This window comes from Eurosta solidaginis, chromosome 1 (genome assembly GCF_040869045.1).
Source record: "Eurosta solidaginis isolate ZX-2024a chromosome 1, ASM4086904v1, whole genome shotgun sequence".
Lineage (NCBI taxonomy): Eukaryota > Metazoa > Arthropoda > Insecta > Diptera > Tephritidae > Eurosta > Eurosta solidaginis.
Window position 1 is genome coordinate 70,081,193 of NC_090319.1, and position 20,273 is coordinate 70,101,465.

The following is a 20,273-nucleotide window of genomic DNA, read 5'->3' on the forward strand; positions in this document are numbered from 1 at the left end:
GAATAGAAGAACTTGCCTGTTCAAAGTTGACTTCGAAGAAACCTTGTAATGTTGATGCAATAAAAGAAATGGATAGGATGAGAAACGTTACAAATGACTAAGTAAAGATTACATAAGTAATTTAAACAATATTTCACCCTATTAAAAATAAAAAAAAAAAAAATTCATATTTAAATTAAATTTAAGAAAAAAGCTTTTCTATGAACAAACTTCTATTACTTGTTAATAAAACGAACTAAAAAGTAAAATATAAAATTAAAGAAAAAAAGAACTTTTTTAAAAATAAGCTTTTATTTTTGGTTAATAAAGTTAACTTAAAAGTAAAAAATAAATTGAATATAAAGAAATATAACACTATATAAGCTCATTGTAGCCTTTACCGATAATTAGGCTTTTTCGTCTCCGACAAAAAAATTCCATAATGTACATAATTATATATATATTTAACATTAAAAGTTTACACTTAAATTATTTAATCTTACAGTTTATATCACAGTCCTAATTGTTCTAATAAAAACGTGTTACATTGTGATAGCAAGCAAAGGAGGTCCTAAATGTTCTTAATTATACCATCAAAATTTAACAAGCTTTTTATTAGAACAATTAGGACCGTGATATAAACTGTAAGATTTAATAATTTAAGTGTAAACTTTTCATGTTAAATATATATATAATTATGTACAATATGGAATTTTTTTGTCGCAGACGAAAAAGCCTAATTATCACTAAAGGTTACAATGAACTTATAAGTGTTATATTTCTTTACAGTCAATTTTTTTTTTACTTTTTAGTTAATTTTATTAACCAATAATAAAAGCTTATTTTTAAAAAAGTTGTTTTTCTTTAATTTTATTAATCGTTTAAGGCCCGGTTTCTCTCGATATTACTAATCGGTGGTTACAGTTTTACGACTTATGTAGGCCCTGTTTTTCAGAAGTTGGTTAAGCTAAGCTTAAACTAAGTTTTCTTAAACTCTAGTCAAATTTAAACTCCAGTTAAACTACTGAGCAGTTTTTCAGTCACAGTTGAAGACCGAATTTGGGGTAGGATTTTTTGTACGACAACATTGGTTTTTTATTATCTAGATAATTTGTAGATATGTCAACAGCTGGAATTTGGTTAGCCAACAAACATGGGCGAACAAATTCTCCAGCGAAACATATATGTATATCTAGTTCCAAGTGATATCCAACATCATTACTTAATTATTCTTAAACCAGATAGAGAACGTACCCAAACTACGTGACCCATTTTCTACAACTATTTATCCCCCCCCCCCGGTGTCCACCGGTAGTATATTTTAAGACCCCCTCCCTCCCCGTAAGTTTTCACGTAGTAGCTCATAAGTATGATTTTAAATGATTTTTTGCTAACTTAAAAAAAATTTATTTGATTTATATTTGTTTTTATTAATTCGGCACCCGTCACGTTACGCGAAGCACGCGATACACGTCGTCCAATGCATGCACGTTTTTCTGACGATTTTTCATGGAAATTTTTGACGCGAAATAAATTCCACAAAAAAAGATTTTCTAGAGATTATTGACTACGTGACAAGGTCTCAATCCCTCCCCTCTCCCCTGTGACCAAGTGTAATACCTAAAGATATCCCTCCTCCCCCCTAAACGGGTCACGTAATTTGGGTACGTTCCCATAGTTCTCGAGTTGATATCCAATTTCATTCTCCAATTACTATCCAACTTTGAAAATTTTTGTAAAATTAAAAGTTTTTGAGTTGATCTCTAACGTCATTAATATTGTAACGAATGTTAGCAGCACTGAGCGATGCTATCGTCTCTAAGCCGATGCTAACCAGTGACGTGAATGCACATCAATAATTCATCATTATGTATCTACATAAACGAATAAATAATTGCGTCTACACATATGTACGTATACGAACATCTGAGCGGCAATGCACAAATACATGCATATATCTTATCTGAGTTGTCACAAGAGAGAGCAATAATTTGTGCACGTAGTGGCTGGCGATTTTGTAGCCGAAACAACTAGTAACTTCTGGAAATCGAAGAGCTTAGAAGTATGCAGCGTAAACTATAAAAGCAGTGCAGGCGAGTAAGAAGTAATTCAGTTTGATTTGAATTGTCAAGCAGTTACGAGTAAGACGATATCTAGCGAGCAATAGCACTATTATTTTGAAAGTCAGTTTCCTTTAAGATATCAGTTTGGTTATTAAGCTATTCGTTGCACCGTTTGAGTGTTATTGTGAAGTACTTAATAAAGGCCATTTTTCCATCATTCAATATTGGAGTTATTTATTCAACAGTTTAGTGATTCGAACTTAGCAGAGGATTGCAAATAAGAGGAGTTGCAAGTAAATTCGTTACAATTGGTGTCAGAAGAGGAATTGTTGAATAAATTCTAGAGGACAACAAGGACATGGCAAAGTTAAGTGAATTGAAGATCCCGCAACTGAAGAAGGAGTTGGAGAGCCGTGGATTGAATACAAGCGGCGTTAAACTCGAACTTCAGGCACGGCAACGAGAAGCAATGGAAGCAGAAGGAATTGATGTGGAAGAGCATGTCTTTCATCTTGATGGCGAGGAGACAACAAAAATTGAAGAGAAGAACGAAACATCGCAGACGGTTACCAGTACAGACTTGAACATGATTTTAGCTGCAATATCTGCTCAAACATCGACAGTGTCATCTCAACTGGCAGAACAGCAGACATATATGGAATCGCAGGAGAACCGTATAACATCCAAGATGGAAGAACAGAAGACATATATGGCATCCCAACTAGAATCGCAGGAGACACGCATAACATCGAAGATTGAAGCACAAGAAACGCGTATGGCAGAAATGTCGACACAGATTACATCAAAGATGGAGACACAATTGGAAGAACAGAAGACATATTTGGCATCTCAACTGGAAGCGCAAGAGGCACGTATATCTGAAATGTCGGCACAAATTTCGGAACAGGTATCAGCGCAGCTCTTTGTGAAACTGGAAGAGCAGGATGCAAAAATTTTACAACTCGAGGACAAAATTGATGCCGAAATAGAAGCGTTAAAAGGTCGTATGGAGCAGTTACAACTAAACCGCCCAGCTGTTTCAGCGAGTAATCCAAAGGTAAAGACACCATCCTTTGACGGTTCTGTTCCTTTTCAGGTCTTTAAGCTACAGTTTGAGAAGACCGCAGCAGTGAACCAATGGAATGCTGAAGATAAAGTTGCAGCTCTGTTCGTGGCACTGAAAGGGCCTGCCGCGGAAATCTTACAGACCATCCCAGAGTACGAGCGGAACCACTACGAAACATTGATGAGCGCTTTAGAGAGACGTTACGGAAGCGAGCATAGGAAACAGATATTCCAAATTGAGTTGCAAAACCGCTACCAAAAAGCAAATGAGACATTGCAGGAGTTTGCTTCAGATATTGAAAGATTGGCTCATCTTGCAAATGCGGACGCACCTGTGGAATACACCGAGAGGGTAAAAATCCAGAGTTTTATAAACGGCATACGGGACGTAGAAACGAAACGAGCGACATATGCAAACCCAAAACCCACATTCGCAGAAACGGTATCGCATGCTCTGATTCAGGAAACAGCGTCGCTTTTGTGTAAGCCAGTCTTCAAAGCACGCCGTGTGGAAGTAGAAAGGCCAGAGTGGGTAGACACAATTTTGGAAGCACTAAAGGGATCTCAACAGAAGAATGCCGCAGTTATTAAATGTCTCAAGTGCGGCAACCCAGGTCACATTGCACGTCATTACGATCTTGGTCCTAATAGTTCCAACAATGTGGGTGGCGGTAACCGCAAAGCTGGCGGAAATGAGCAAGAGCGTGTCGAAAGTAAAGAACGAAAACTTGCCCCGGCTGTTGAATGTCCTGTGATATCTGTGTTGCAAATTGGTAGAAAATCGAGCAGTCTTACCGTCAGAGGCAATGTCGATGGCAAGGAGCGTGTACTGACTGTAGATACGGGCGCATCTCATTCCTTGATTCGATCTGAATTAGTCAACAGGAGAGTTAAACCGTTACCTGGAGCAAGTTTGCGTACGGTCACAGGCGAGTATAACCAAGTCCAGGGAGAAGTGATATGTGAAGTACTGATTGGGAAGGTCATGGTTTTACACAAATTCGTTGTGGCGGAGATCGTTGATGAAGTCATATTGGGAGTGGACTTCTTGGTTGACCATGACATCAAGATCGATATGCAGAAAAGGGTGATGCTTTATAAGAACCAGGATGTGCCAATTAACTTCAGTCTGGAAAAAGGTTTCAGCAGTAATCGAGTACTGGTGGAGAAAAGTCGACAAAGGCCACGAAAGTCAAAGGTAAAGGTTGATGAAACGAATGGGCCAAACAAAGCGAAATCAAAAGTACCTGCGACAAAAACACCGGCATTGACAAACCCTAATGGACGCACTAAAACAACTGCAAGAATTTTGCAGGATGCATGCAAGGGTGGTTTCAAGCCATCGCGCACTTCTGTTGGGAAACGGCGGAACGATATTGTCAAGCCAATCCGTCAAGCGCAAGCTCTGCGAAGTAGTTCATTGGTCAAACAACAGAGTGTGAGGAAACGACTAAGGATAATTAGTAGTAAGATCAAACGCAGGTACAATGAGAACAATAATTCGGAAGGGTTCTTGGAGGGAGATTTGGTACTGTTAAACAACCCTCACCGGCGGAAAGGTGTTCCAGCCAAAATTCGGTGCATTTGGGAAGGCCCGTACAAGGTTGTGAAGAAGATCAGTAATTCCATCTACCGCATACAAACCATTGGGAAACCACGAAATAGAAAGGTGGTTCATTTGGAGATGCTAGCGGCGTTTAGATCGAGAGATTTGTCTGATCGGGACGATCGTCTCTAAGCCGATGCTAACCAGTGACGTGAATGCACATCAATAATTCATCATTATGTATCTACATAAACGAATAAATAATTGCGTCTACACATATGTACGTATACGAACATCTGAGCGGCAATGCACAAATACATGCATATATCTTATCTGAGTTGTCACAAGAGAGAGCAATAATTTGTGCACGTAGTGGCTGGCGATTTTGTAGCCGAAACAACTAGTAACTTCTGGAAATCGAAGAGCCTAGAAGTATGCAGCGTAAACTATAAAAGCAGTGCAGGCGAGTAAGAAGTAATTCAGTTTGATTTGAATTGTCAAGCAGTTACGAGTAGGACGATATCTAGCGAGCAATAGCACTATTATTTTGAAAGTCAGTTTCCTTTAAGATATCAGTTTGGTTATTAAGCTATTCGTTGCACCGTTTGAGTGTTATTGTGAAGTACTTAATAAAGGCCATTTTTCCATCATTCAATATTGGAGTTATTTATTCAACAGTTTAGTGATTCGAACTTAGCAGAGGATTGCAAATAAGAGGATTTGCAGCAAATTCGTTACAATATTTTCCAATTATTATCCTAATTTCGAGAGATCTTGAGAAATTTACGGTTCTAAAATGAATATTCAACACATTTCTCTAGTTGATATCCTACATTGCATGCAGTGGAGTTGAAAAAAATCTCCAAGGTAGTACCACCAAAACCAACAGCTGTTTACTGTGAGAAATAAACACCTGGTTGATAGCAGTAATGAAGCGTAATTAATCAAAAACATATTATATAGGCGGCCGCCGTGGTGTGATGGTAGGGTGCTCCGCCTACCACACCGAAGATCCTGGGTTCACGCCCCCGGAAAAGCAACATCAAAATGTTAGAAACAAGGTTTTTCAATTAGTAGAAAGTGTTTCTAAACTGGGTCGCCCTTCGGCAGTGTTTGGCAAGAACTCCGATTGTATTTTTAGAATGAAAAGCTCTCAGTGAAAACTCATCTGCATTGTAACAACTGAAAAACTGCAAAATCAGTTTCAGCGTAGTTAGCAGTTTTTCATACAGAAATGTTTAACACAATCTTATATATTATGAGTAGATTCCACGTATTTTTATGGAGAACGGCAGATCGAGCGACACTAGCGCCATCTGACATGAAAAAGTAGACATCTTCCAACTTTTGTTGCATGCAAAGCATAAGACGAAGAATTTTACATTTGATTTGGCTAAGGGTGCTTTCACATTTTGCAAGTGAAATTATTTTTCTCACTTGGTAATTTTCAAACATTTTTCGCTGCAATTTGACAAGTGAATAGAACACAAAATATGTTATCAAGTATATATTGTATAGTGAGAATTTCTAAAACAGTGCTTCGCGAAATTTTGTATGTATTTTACAAACGCAACATCTAGATTGATGGTGGCGATGTTACTAAAATGCATAAGATTGCCTTGAACGTATCTATATATATGAAAAAGTTCATTGTATCTCGGCTATTAGTTGCGGTTGAATCACCCTAACACTCGCCCAGAAAAGAAATATCGATTGAGTTAAGAAATTTTGTAGAACAACATAGAAAAACGACTTTCACAGCAGAACACCACGCAAAAGGTATCTTATTTGTGAAAAAAGCTGTAAACTTCGCTTGGAGTTTGACAAAGTGCACAGGGAAAAGGGTATCGATTTTTGGCAAACAGTTTTGTTTGCCGATGAGTCATAATTCCATATTTTCATTAGCGATGGAAGAACAAAAGTGTGGAGGAAGAGAAATACTGCACTCCGAAGACTTTGGTATCAACTGTAAAGCTGCCATCATGTCAGTGTTTTTGGTTTGGGGAGCTGTTTCCGCATCTGAAGTTGGTAGAATTACATTTGTTCGGGGTAATATGGATCGTTTCTTCACACATTTCTCAGATAAGTTATTAGTCTTTCAATCCAGCGGAAACAGGGGATGTACTTAGACTTTTGACCGACACTCTATATTCAAGATAAAGTAGACTGCCCGGCGCGTGCGAATAATTGCATTAGAAATACATATTTAGTCAAAAATTATTGCTTTTGTGGGCGTGATGTCCCCATTTGGATAATGACCGCGTACGACCATGACATTGCCGAAGATCATTGTGAGAAAAAATGGTTGCGTAGTAGCGTTCATCATGTTGTAAATATTGAATTAATGGGTTGGGTTAGGTTTAACAGGCACCCACAAAGACTGAATGTGTTCATGCCAAGAATTTGATCGACAACTAATCGGAAAATCCAGTCTAGTACGAGGAATTCAAAAATAACTCAGTCGTCCATTAAACCACTTGAGGTTTTCTAGGAGTCAGTTTAGCAGTTACTTCAGGTTTGTTAACTGCGAGCGCACGTCACCATCATCTTTAATTGTTGCCTAACCGCCTAAGCGATTTTGGCCATTTCGTAGCAAGTCACGCCAGCTATCACTGTTTCAAGGTCAAGTTTACTCTCACCTGTCTCTTTCAACTCAGTGGGGGTATAAAAGGTTAAAAATGAATGAACAGTGTTGAGACGCTGATGAGTGAATTTCGAATGTGTCTTTATTCAAATATTTCAGCTTATTTATATTAAATTATTCTAAACATATTCTTACATACATATTTACATTTAAGCATACATACTTACATGCATATCTACCTTAAGCATACATACTTACATACCTACATACAACTCGACACAAAATATGTACCTACACATCTGTGTTGAGCTGCGACTTCTATGGGAAATGCATACCTTGCAAATTTGCTGGAATTCAAATTTGTTTGGTTGTGTGTTGTACACACCTGTTTTAATGGCTATGTCAGCATTAATTATCAAATGCATATTTATGTGCTGATGAACATTTAGACTATTTTTGTAGCAGGGTAGCATATTAGACTGATTTAAATATTTGGGATTAAATTGTTTGCTGTTTACACTACAGGGGTCTTCCCCTTAAACTGTTTCCAAAGTGAAGTGTTGATTGGAATACCTTCTTGGCCCGAGCGTGTTTCTCCATTCGTATAGCATGACCTAGCCAGCGAAACCTTTGGAAATTTATTCGATGCACTTTCTTCTTCTGCGTAAAACACATACATCTCATCGTTATACCTGCTTTGATACGCGCCGTCAGCAATACGGACAGGACCATACATTTCTGTTAATAGTTCCGTGCAATACGTTAGGGCAGCTATGATAAGCGATTTGTATAGCGTAATTTTTGATCCTCGAGAGAGGACTTTACTTTTCAATTGGCTACTCAGTCCAAATTAGCACCATTTGACAAAAGTTATTCTCCGTTGGTTTTCTTTGCGAGCGTAAAACGTTCATTCCTGCATTTGTTGTCGTTATAATCATATGTTACTAGAAATAAGACGTAGCCAGTATGCTCGTCTCAAGAGACATTAAAGAGACCTGGCACCTTGTAGGATTATTCGTTATCTTCGCACCCTTGTTCCAGATATCCTCTGAAATTCAGGTTATGATGTCTAAAAGCTCTTTGTTGAATGACTCTGAATGGGCCTGCAATGTAGGCGACCCTCGGTGATAAGCCTTGTTGCTATCGGCGACACGTACAAATGTCATACAGATACCACTGAAGACTTCCAATATCGAGTTGGAAGGAAAAGAATGAAGAAGTGGAAGAGGAATCAAAATGGAATGGGGATGAAGAAAGAGAAATGTTGTGATATGGAAGGGAAAAAGGAGACCTTTAATTATCTGTGAAATCGATTTCTACGTCCTCAACCATACTGCAATGGAATATAGCGACCGGCAGTGGCTGGTTGGCGGCGCGACGGTGATGTTTTAGCAGTGCATCGCCCCATCCCATAGATGCGGCCACACACAAATTGTCATCGATATCCTCTAAATGAAGTCCAAGAAAATTTGCAGTTTCAACAGGGCTAGACCAAAGAGGCGTAGGTGTAAGAAGCTTTTCTTCCATATAACAGTTGAAGGGATGGTTCGTGCCTTGTGGGGGTTGATTTTGGATTAGTAAGAGTTTAACCTTACAGTACGCATATGGAAATCATGCCAGAGTGACTCGCGTATCCCTGGGAACTCAACTTTTCTCAACTGCGAATTGGGCGCGGCAATCACCACCGGCACTGAGGCAACCTAACACGTACCAGTAGGGGAATAAAAGTGTGGGAATTGTCGGTGATGAAGTAGACTGTCCAACGCTTTTATTTAATTGTCTGATCAACGCCCTAGATTGATGAGGAGTGTGATGACTAGTATCTAGGACCTACCTAAAGCTTTTAGTAGTATTATTACTTAATGTAAGTATTGTTTTCAATAAAACCGTTTAACTTAAAAAATTTTTTTTAATTATTTTATTTTCAAGTTTTAGTCTTTATTTAATTGTCCATTATTTCTCATTCTATTTAGTTCATTTAGTTACTCATTATTACAAGGACTCTTTCCTGACAATTTGTTACAATCTAAGTCCTCAATACATAATCCTTCCAAAGACTTTACTCGACTCTGCGCCACGTATGCTTGTCTCTCGTCGAACTCCAAAATATTTTGATGTCACTTCTACCGGACTGTATGTAATATTTGTCCAAATATGAACCAAATCGGACATCATAAAATAAATAAATGTAAGGCGCGATAACCTCCGAAGAGATCTAAGGCCGAGCTTCTCTTCCAATTTGCGTCGTGCTCCTCTTGATTTTTCCCTACAAATTGGCCGGACGGGACCTACATGTTTTATGCCGACTCCGAACGGCATCTGCAAGGCAGATGAGTTTTCACTGAGAGCTTTTCATGGCAGAAATACAATCGGAGCGCTTGCCAGACACTGCCGAGGGGCGACCCCGCTTAGAAAAATTTTCTTCTAATTGAAAAATCTTATTTCTAAAATTTTGATGTTGCTTTGCCCGGGAGTTGAACCCAGGGCATACGGTGTGATAGGCGGAGCACGCTACCATCACACCACGGTGGCCGGACATCATAGGTCGCTTTCTATTCATGTATGTATTATGTGTTCCAAATATGGACCAAATCGGCCACAAATACGAAAATTTTGAATATCTCGGTCCTTGCGCCACTTAGCGGACATTTTTTTCATATCTCGCTTTCTATTCATGTATGTATTATGTTTTCCAAATATGAGCCAAATCGGACCACAAATACTATTTTTGTGAATATCCCGATCATTGCGCTACCTAGCGGCGATTTTTTCATAGGTCGCTTTCTATTATTGTATATATTATGTGTTGCAAATATGAGTCAAATCGGACCACAAATACCATTTTTGTGAATATCTCGATCCTTGCGCCACCTAGCGATGATTTTTTTCATAGGCCGCTTTCTATTCTTGTATATATTATGTGTTCCAAATATGAGCCAAATCGGCGCCGATTTTTTTCTTATTATTGCATTGTAATCGGGTTCTGAACTATATTCAAAGTTTCAAGCTTGTAGCTTATCAGGAAGTTACTTAAATTTCAATTACAAAATTCATTCACAACGGCCTTGCAGCCTTGCAGCCTATCAAGTCAAGCTAAATAAAACCGTTTAAAAACAATAATATTTACTGTTACGTGAAGGTGTTTATACTTAATCATGTTATTTGTGTACCTACTGTATGTAGACTTGTGTCAACGTTGTTTTTGCGTTGCTTTCCCATGACTGCGCTTTTCTTTTAATGCAAATATTTTTTTTAACTTATTATGATTAGGTTTAAAATATAACTTTACAATCACATTTTTCAGATATTTTATTAGTCTTTCAATCCAGCGGAAATAGGGGGTGTGCTTAGACTTTTGCCCGTCACTGTATATTCAAGATAAAATAGACTGCCTGGCGCGTGTGAATAATTGCATTACAAATACATATTTAGTCAAGAAATTATTGCTTTTGTGGGCGTGATTTCCCCATTTGCATAATGACCGCGTCCGACCATGACATTGTCGAAGATCGTTGTGAGAAATAGTGGTTGCGTAGTAGCGTTCATCATGTTGTAAATATTGAATTAATGGGTTGGGTTAGGTTTAACAGGCACCCACAAAGACTGAATGTGTTCAAGACAAGAATTTGATCGATTACCTATCAGAAACCCCAATTTAGTACGAGGTGTTAAAATATAACTCAGTGGTCTATTAGAATCTATTTTATTTCCAGTTAAGTTCTCTTTCCTTCTCGGTTTCTCTGCTGTTGTGTGATGCTTTTCAACAAAGGTGAGTGACCTCTATATCCCACTTATCTCTCTCTATCTATTTACCTGTTTATACCTGAAATGACTTTTAACTCACCGGGTGCGTGGTCTCTGTGTCAAAATTGAATGCAGAGGTTTTATTGGATGGATACTCGTTTCATTTATTGACAATCATTTCAGTCACTGTATTGTATGTCTCGACGGTTCTGTTATTTTTTCCCATCTCCCTTAGTTCTTTTTTTGTGTGCTAAATTTTCACTTTTCAACCTTTGGCATGGCGTAATATGCACAAAGGCCATTGTAATGTGGGGTGGGGAGAGAGCGAGGGAAGGGTGAAGACCTTTGGACCAGAGATTCACAACCTCACTAACACTCCTTTGACCCTTGATGAAGCATTTATGAATTTAATTTAATAAAAAAGTTTTATATGACCACTAGATTAAATTAGCAAAACCTGCATAGATTTCCTTCTTATAGAGCAGTGGCGTAGATAGGGGGGATTGAGGGATAAATCCTCCCCCCCCCCCCTTTCGGTAATGTATATACGTATGTATATGGCGGCCACCGTGGTGTGATGGTAGCGTGCTCCGCCTACCACACCGTATGCCCTGGGTTCAAACCCCGGGCAAAGCAACATCAAAATTTTAGAAATAAGGTTTTTCAATTAGAAGAAAATTTTTCTAAGCGGGGTCGCCCCTCGGCAGTGTCTGGCAAGCGCTCCGAGTGTATTTCTGCCATGAAAAGCTCTCAGTGAAAACTCATCTGCCTTGCAGATGCCGTTCGGAGTCGGCATAAAACATGTAGGTCCCGTCCGGCAAATTTGTAGGGAAAATCAAGAGGAGCACGACGCAAATTGGAAGAGAAGATCGGCCTTAGATCTCTTCGGAGGTTATCGCGCCTTACATTTATTTATTTTATTTATTTTATGTATATGTATATTCAGGGTTAGTCCCAAATTAGTCTCTATCCCTCCCCATGTCCCAAAGCTATCTACGCTACTGTTATAGAGTCCCTTTGTAATTCGGTTTTAATTCATTTCATTTTTATAACTCATATACATACGAATTGCTGATTCACTACACCTACATATATATTATGCACCTATGACATTCTGTTACTTCTTATTACCAGATAATGTGATAACCAAAGCACAGCCATATCACTGTCACTGCCACTGCCAATGGCCCAACCACTTTATATTTAGGCGCCCGCCCACTTATCAATTACGACAGTTCATTATCGAACGATGCCCGCTATTGGGTTCATTTTTATCATTGGCACTTTTACAATTGGCCTCGCATAGTTTTACAAACACACATTAATACTGTGTTTACACTAATGATGAAATGGTATAACTTTTTTGATTTTTTGTGTATGGAAGCATAGGCTTTTTTTTCGTAAAACAAAAGCTTGCTCAGCGTGAGTTTCAATTGTACAGTTTATTTCAGATAAATAACTTTTTCGAACTTCGTTACAGGGGATTTATTTTTTTGAGGCTGTATAAATGTTGTGTAATGCTTGATCTGAATAGGGCGTGGCAGCCACCCATTAAAAAAAATTGTCCCCCAATTTCCTCTTACAATAAAACTTGGTAAGTGAAATATCATTGACACAAAACTATCTTTCGTAAATATATAGCTTATTATCCTAGTCAACGACCCTTTTAAACATCCTTTATATATAAAAGTGGGCCGATCCCGTCCGTTTTTACTAGAAATATTTCCTGCCATAAGGAAAATATGTGCTCCCAATCTTTTTACGATCCGTTAATTTTTCTTCGAGTTATGGTTCCCGAAACATAGAAAATTGCTTGGTGAAAAAAGGGGCGGTGCCACGCCCAATTTCGAAAATTTGAATTTTTTGCTTTTTTGTTTTAATTCCACGTGGGAAAGGAAACACCATTGATATAAAGCTCCTTTTTGTAAACATATAGCTTATTTTATACATCCACGACCGTTTTAAAAATCTTTTATATACAAGTGGGCGTGGTTCTTAACCGATTTCGTTAATCGAAATATTCTTTATAGTAAAGGAATTTTGTTGTGTTAGGCTAAACGGTTTTTGATTTATGATTACTAATATTTGTAAATTTGATTTTATTACAAGTGGGCGGTGCCACGGCCAATTTCAAAAATGTTCTCAAATTTGTATCAAAAGTCTCAATATCAGTCCAACCATCAAATTTCAACATTCTAGGTGTATTATTTACTTAATAAAACTGATAATGTTTTCCAAAATGTTATATATGTAAAAAGTGGGCGTGGTTATCATCAGATTTCGCTTAGCGCGAGAGAACATATATACCAAATTTCAATAAGGTATCTCATTATTTACTCAAGTTATCGTATGCACATACAAACCGACGGACGGACATCAATCTAAATCAATACCTTTTTTCATCCTGCGCATTGTGTAGCTACGAAAAAAATTTTTTATGCCAAACTTCGTTCGGATTAGGACATTTTTGTTCGACTTATGGCATTAAAAGTATTTTGGAAAGAGTACAAAACAAAGGGCGAGTCACACCCATGCTCAACATTTGTTTAAGTTTTGAGGTAGAATATCAGTCAAATGTAGTTAAATACCATAGAGTTATTGCAAACTTTGTTAAGGTTAGACCTTCAGGAAATGTGGGGGTGGTCTTTAACCGATTTTGATTATCTTTACTCCGTCTATATAATTTGGCTAGGATAGTGTTTCTGCCAAATTTCAATGTAATATCTTTAACGGATTGTTAAATTTCCCAATTTTCGTCTTCTAAATGTGGGTGGTGCCACGCCCATATTCCAAAATTTATTGGAATTTATGTTTGCATCATGAAACCACTCCATCTACCAAATTTCATTAGCTTAGCGATATTTGTTATTGAATTCCACTTTTGTAAATTTTCGAAATCGTTTTAACGGACGGACGAATGGACGGATGGACATAGCTTAAACAAATTTTTTTTTGCGATACTGATGATTTTGATATATGGAAGTCTATATCTATCTCGATTCCTCTCTGTGTGGAAAGCACGCTGAGTATAAAAAAAAAACTACTAAGAACTACCTTTGTTACAAAAATTGAACCAAGTTTTTTGGAAATATTGCTACATGATTCAATAAAGATTGTCGCCTAAGGCCTACTTGCACAGCGGCAAGTTACTTTGTTTTTAGCTCAGAGCTAGCTCCTCGTGTGTGTGAAAGTCATACGAATTTGACAAATATTAAGATAAGCTCTGAGCTAAAAAGTTCTGCAAGTTAGCCTTTGTTAAGGTAGTGTGAACTCTATATAAAGCAATGTTTGAGTTTTGTATGTATATATGTATGTAGCTTTGTATACATAACTATATGGCCTCTGTTGCCCTTTCATCGTACTTAATTGATCATAATTGTGATTCAAGTATTGTCGCGCAATTGATTGTCATTTATCATTTTTAGGGATTTGTCACATTCATTGTTTTTGCTGTATGTTTTCCATATGCTGTGACCCCCCAATAAAACAGAAGAACATTTTTGTTTTTACAACGCGGTGCCCGATTTTCGTTTCATTCTTCATTAATTAAGTCTTGTCAGTTACATAACCAGCATCACTTGCGAGGCATTCAGTTTCGGCAATGATATCGAAACGTTTACATCTATAATTGTTGTTTTGATTCGAAATTTCGGTTTTATTGTGTGAGATTTGGGAATTTGATCGGTAAATGTTTTGGCATTGCTTTTAAAAAGTAAATGAAATGTTTCTTACTTCTATTAAAATTAAAATATAGTTGAAAAAAATGACCTCGTAGACGTAACTAGATGGACTTGACTTTGTTCCAAAAGTTCTGCTGTTTTAAGATTTACATTTATATAAATATACTAGCAGACCCAGCATACGCTTCTCTGTCCTAACTTTGGTCTTGTATATCTTTGAATAAGTTTTTACCTTTTACTCCCCCTCCCCTTTTCTTTATCTTTTATTCACTCATCTCTCTGTGTCTCTCTCTCCCTCTCCGTCTTTTCCCTTATTTCTTTACTATCTAGCTCCCTCTCTTATTCTAACTGTATCCCTCTATATTTTCTCTCTAGTTCTTTATATACTTCTCGATCCTTTATTCCCAGTCCTAGTCACGGTGGCAGTCCAATTACCAGTCCCAGTCTCAGTTCCAAAGAGTTGTGTGTATTTATGAATGCTGTTTCATAACAAATTAAAAACAAAAACTTTGTCTAACAAAAAAAAAAAAAAAAAAATTAAGGGCTGGACCATCCTTATTATTTTGGGGTATGAAAAATATATACCATTCTATTCCCAGACCTACTCGCACGGGCTTAAGATATATAGTGTATATTTATCTGCACTGGGATGTAGTGAGGGGGGTGAACTACCCGATACAACAACGTTTATACGTGTAGCCATCTGACTTGAAGGAAGTACATATGTATTATGAAGAATGGCATTATCCCTGATAAAAAATAGTAAAGTGACTGGACATTACGGACTACCGGTCGAGCTCATAGTACATGTTTACAAGTATGATATGTATGAGAGGGAAACAATTCCTTTCTCTTTCTAACACACTGCCGTTTGACACTTCGGTCAGTGTCAAACTATTGTGGAACTCAGTGGAACATGCGTTTGACACTGAACGAAGTGTCAAAATTACCGGGGTTGCTGTCGTGGAAAGGGACGCAGGGAAACAAAAAAGGGAGCGGAATATCAGATATGGGTTGCTGTGATGGTAAATCTTTTTGAACGAATTTAGTATGAAAATCTAGTGCGCCTATATGGGTTCTACAGAAAATTATACAAAAGTCTTGAATTGGGGTATCTGAGGACGCGTAGTTATTGCAGTATTAAGAATACAAACACGGATGCTAGGTTTTTCTGCCCGTTCAAAAGTTCTCCGCGAAAAACAGTTTGAAACCGAGGTCGACTGCAATAACCCGTCCAAAAATGTAGAAAGAGAAATGAAAAGACGCGTTTTGTCCTGTTATCAACAGTCCAAAGGCGAAAAAGTACTCGAATTATTGGAAGCGAGGCAAAAACGCGTCTATTAATACCTCCCCCAACGGTTTTTGTAATGTTTTAGCAATCGTCCCCGGTAATAAAGTATCACAATTTGTTAATTAAAAATTTTCAAAGCATATGGATTTTGAGGAGAGATGTAATTAAGTGCTCGTTTGAAAGTAAATAAGGATATTTCTTTGTAATTTTACAATAAAAATTTTACGCAGTTTTCGTTAGCTGCTACTACACTTTTTTCGACCTAAGAAGTACAACAGTGCCAAATACCTTCCACAAAAAAACGAACGAGAACAAGCATTTTGTCTAAGCTTTGGGCAATTGAGGGCGAGCAGTTTAATAAGAGTTATAAATGAGTAATTTTATGTGCTTGTAAGCGTAAGAGTCGTGGCACAGTGGCTGACGTACCCGACCAAACGCCCGGGGTTGCGGGTTCAACTCCCACCAAGCATTCCTTTTTTTTTTAATTTATAAATTATTATTATTAATGGACTGTATTGAGTTTATGGGGTTTTTGATTTAATGTATTCCATTTATTGAGTTGGGTAGTTTAGTGTTATTGGTGTATTTAAGTCATGGGAGGATGCATAGCATCAGTACACCTTTATTTATTTATTTGTGTTTATTTTAAGGGATTCAGTTTATTAAGTTGGGTAGTTTTAGTGTTATTGGTGTGTTTAAGTCATGGGAGGATGCATAGCATCAGTACACCTTTTATTTATTTAATTTGGGGGCGAGCACTGGGGGCTCTGAGGCTTCGCTCTACTGAGCCACCTCATTCTCTATTTGAAGAACCCTTTAAAATGTGATATGGAGGCGAGCACGGGACGGCTCTGAGGTATTGGCACCCCATTTTCTACAAGAAAAACCTCTATTTATTTAATTTGGGGCGAGCGTTGGGCACTCTGAGGTTTCGCTCTAATGAGCCACCTCATCTTCTATTTGAAGAACCCCTTCAAAGTGTGATATGGAGGCGAGCACTGGGCTCTGATGTATTAGCACACCATCCGAAGAACCTCTTCAAAGTGTGATATGGAGGCGAGCACTGGGCTCTGATGTATTAGCACACCATCGGAAGAACCTCCCCTTTAATTAAAAAACTCAAACTATGTCTTTAGAATATTTCACTAACCTGTTGAGAATTACAAGCACACTCAATGGCTACTGAAACAAACGAACGAAAAATGTTCATAGTTTAAGTCACTTAAACATACTCCCCCCTTAGACGGCTTAGTCGTCTAATGAAACTTCCATACGAGCCAGTGATCCGGCTCGAAGGACCATGTCTAAGCTCTGGGCAATTGAGGGCGAGCAGTTTAATAAGAGTTATAAATGAGTAATTTTATGTGCTTGTAAGCGTATGAGTCGTGGCACAGTGGCTGACGTACCCGACCAAACGCCCGGGGTTGCGGGTTCAACTCCAACCAAGCATTCCTTTTTTTTAATTTATAAATTATTATTATTAATGGACTGTATTGAGTTTATGGGGTTTTTGATTTAATGTATTCCATTTATTGAGTTGGGTAGTTTAGTGTTATTGGTGTATTTAAGTCATGGGAGGATGCATAGCATCAGTACACCTTTATTTATTTATTCGGGGGCGAGCACTGGGGGCTCTGAGGCTTCGCTCTACTGAGCCACCTCATTCTCTATTTGAAGAACCCTTTAAAATGTGATATGGAGGCGAGCACGGGACGGCTCTGAGGTATTGGCACCCCATTTTCTACAAGAAAAACCTCTATTTATTTAATTTGGGGCGAGCGTTGGGCACTCTGAGGTTTCGCTCTAATGAGCCACCTCATCTTCTATTTGAAGAACCCCTTCAAAGTGTGATATGGAGGCGAGCACTGGGCTCTGATGTATTAGCACACCATCCGAAGAACCTCTTCAAAGAGTGATATGGAGGCGAGCACTGGGCTCTGATGTATTAGCACACCATCGGAAGAACCTCCCCTTTAATTAAAAAACTCAAACTATGTCTTTAGAATATTTCACTAACCTGTTGAGAATTACAAGCACACTCAATGGCTACTGAAACAAACGAACGAAAAATGTTCATAGTTTAAGTCACTTAAACATACTCCCCCCTTAGACGGCTTAGTCGTCTAATGAAACTTCCATACGAGCCAGTGATCCGGCTCGAAGGACCATGTCTAAGCTCTGGGCAATTGAGGGCGAGCAGTTTAATAAGAGTTATAAATGAGTAATTTTATGTGCTTGTAAGCGTATGAGTCGTGGCACAGTGGCTGACGTACCCGACCAAACGCCCGGGGTTGCGGGTTCAACTCCAACCAAGCATTCCTTTTTTTTAATTTATAAATTATTATTATTAATGGACTGTATTGAGTTTATGGGGTTTTTGATTTAATGTATTCCATTTATTGAGTTGGGTAGTTTAGTGTTATTGGTGTATTTAAGTCATGGGAGGATGCATAGCATCAGTACACCTTTATTTATTTATTCGGGGGCGAGCACTGGGGGCTCTGAGGCTTCGCTCTACTGAGCCACCTCATCCTCTATTTGAAGAACCCTTTAAAACGTGATATGGAGGCGAGCACGGGACGGCTCTGAGGTATTGGCACCCCATTTTCTAAAAGAAAAATCTCTATTTATTTAATTTGGGGCGAGCGTTGAGCACTCTGAGGTTTCGCTCTAATGAGCCACCTCATCTTCTATTTGAAGAACCCCTTCAAAGTGTGATATGGAGGCGAGCACTGGGCTCTGATGTATTAGCACACCATGCGAAGAACCTCTTCAAAGTGTGATATGGAGGCGAGCACTGGGCTCTGATGTATTAGCACACCATCGGAAGAACCTCCCCTTTAATTAAAAAACTCAAACTATGTCTTTAGAATATTTCACTAACCAGTTAAGAATTACAAGCACACTTAATGGCTACTGAAACAAACGAACGAAAAATGTTCATAGTTTAAGTCACTTAAACACATTTTATCAGGTGATCGTGGCTGTGTATGTGCGTTTTGCTACATATCCTACTTGTAGACCTGTACTATGGTCGAGCTTTTCAAACGCAGGTGCAAAAATATTGTCCGACGAATGCATGCATTCAGACTTCTAACTCTAAGAAAGGAGATCCCGTAATCTGCATTAACAGTCTGCTTAAAAGATTATATCTCAGCTGAGTTGGATTCATATCCCATGTTGTGTTTTTACTTTTGATGCTACATGTCCCATTTAGGACCGGAAGCACTTTTCCATAACAGCCGCCCAATTGGTTTATATAACTTAAAAGATCTGAGACTTGAAATATGTAAACAAGCATCTGCATATTTCGTCTATAAATATACTGAACTAAAGCTATGCAATAAAGTGTTTACCTGCTGATCAATGAAAGCAAACAAACCTCATGACTTAGAAAAGTTACGATATTGCATATTGCGCAGCTGACATTGACGATATTGAACAACGAGTTTGATAGGAAAGCTCTCTTTATACAATAAAGAGTAAGAAAGTCAAATGTGCGATCACATCAAGAGACACACGTTGTTGTTGCAATGTAGTTTCTATAGTAATTCTATGATATAAGTAAATACTCGTATGAGAATATTAAGAGTTTTGTAGTATAAACAATTACTACTCTTTTAGTTCCTTCATTTAAATGGGGTTGTAGCCATTGCCATGAGAGGGGGGCTATTGTTAATTTTTTTTTTTTGAAAACTTTAGATAACGAAATATGTTTACTTCCCATATTTGCTAAAATTTTAAATATGAACATCTGCTTTGGATGGAGCAGAAAGGTGTATCACTCTGGTTGTGTAGAATTCAGCTCGACACCTATTATATATAAATGATTCTATAAAACGATAAATATTTCTTGACCTATGCTCGCATTTTTTCTATGCACAGTCAATGGCAACGTTGATGGTGGTGCGCTTAATTTACATGACTGAGTTTGAGCTAGAGCTGATGAGGTTGGGTTAGTACCCTGGATATATGACTGTCATCGAACTCGATATTGCGCATTTGCTTTCACTTTTTTAGCAGGGGTGAGAGTATTTAGAACATTTGCAGATGTTATATTGCTAGGGCTAAATTCCCTAAATGTAAACAATGAGATCTTCTCTATGCTCTCTTTAGTTTATCATTCAATAAGTCTTTATTTTAACTGTAGAACTTAACCGCTCTGGAACAATATTCTATTAAAGAGTGCAATGAATGGTATATGTTGACGACATTGATATCACCTAACACTCGTGTCGTAAGTTCTGCTTACCGCAAACTGGAAAAGTAGAAGAATAAAAGCTGGGTTGGATGGTGAATTAAGACAAAACGAAGTACCTGA

General features: G+C 38.0%; 2 protein-coding genes across 2 annotated transcripts in view; one reads left to right on the top strand and one right to left on the bottom strand.

The window, feature by feature from the left end:
- ort (ora transientless) overlaps positions 1-20,273 on the bottom strand; it is a 234,170-nt gene that overhangs the window by 189,897 nt on the left and 24,000 nt on the right. The gene's annotated exons all lie outside the window — the stretch shown is intronic.
- The window catches only part of LpR1 (Lipophorin receptor 1), a 1,438,611-nt gene that overhangs the window by 1,262 nt on the left and 1,417,076 nt on the right, over positions 1-20,273 (top strand). The window lies entirely within an intron of this gene.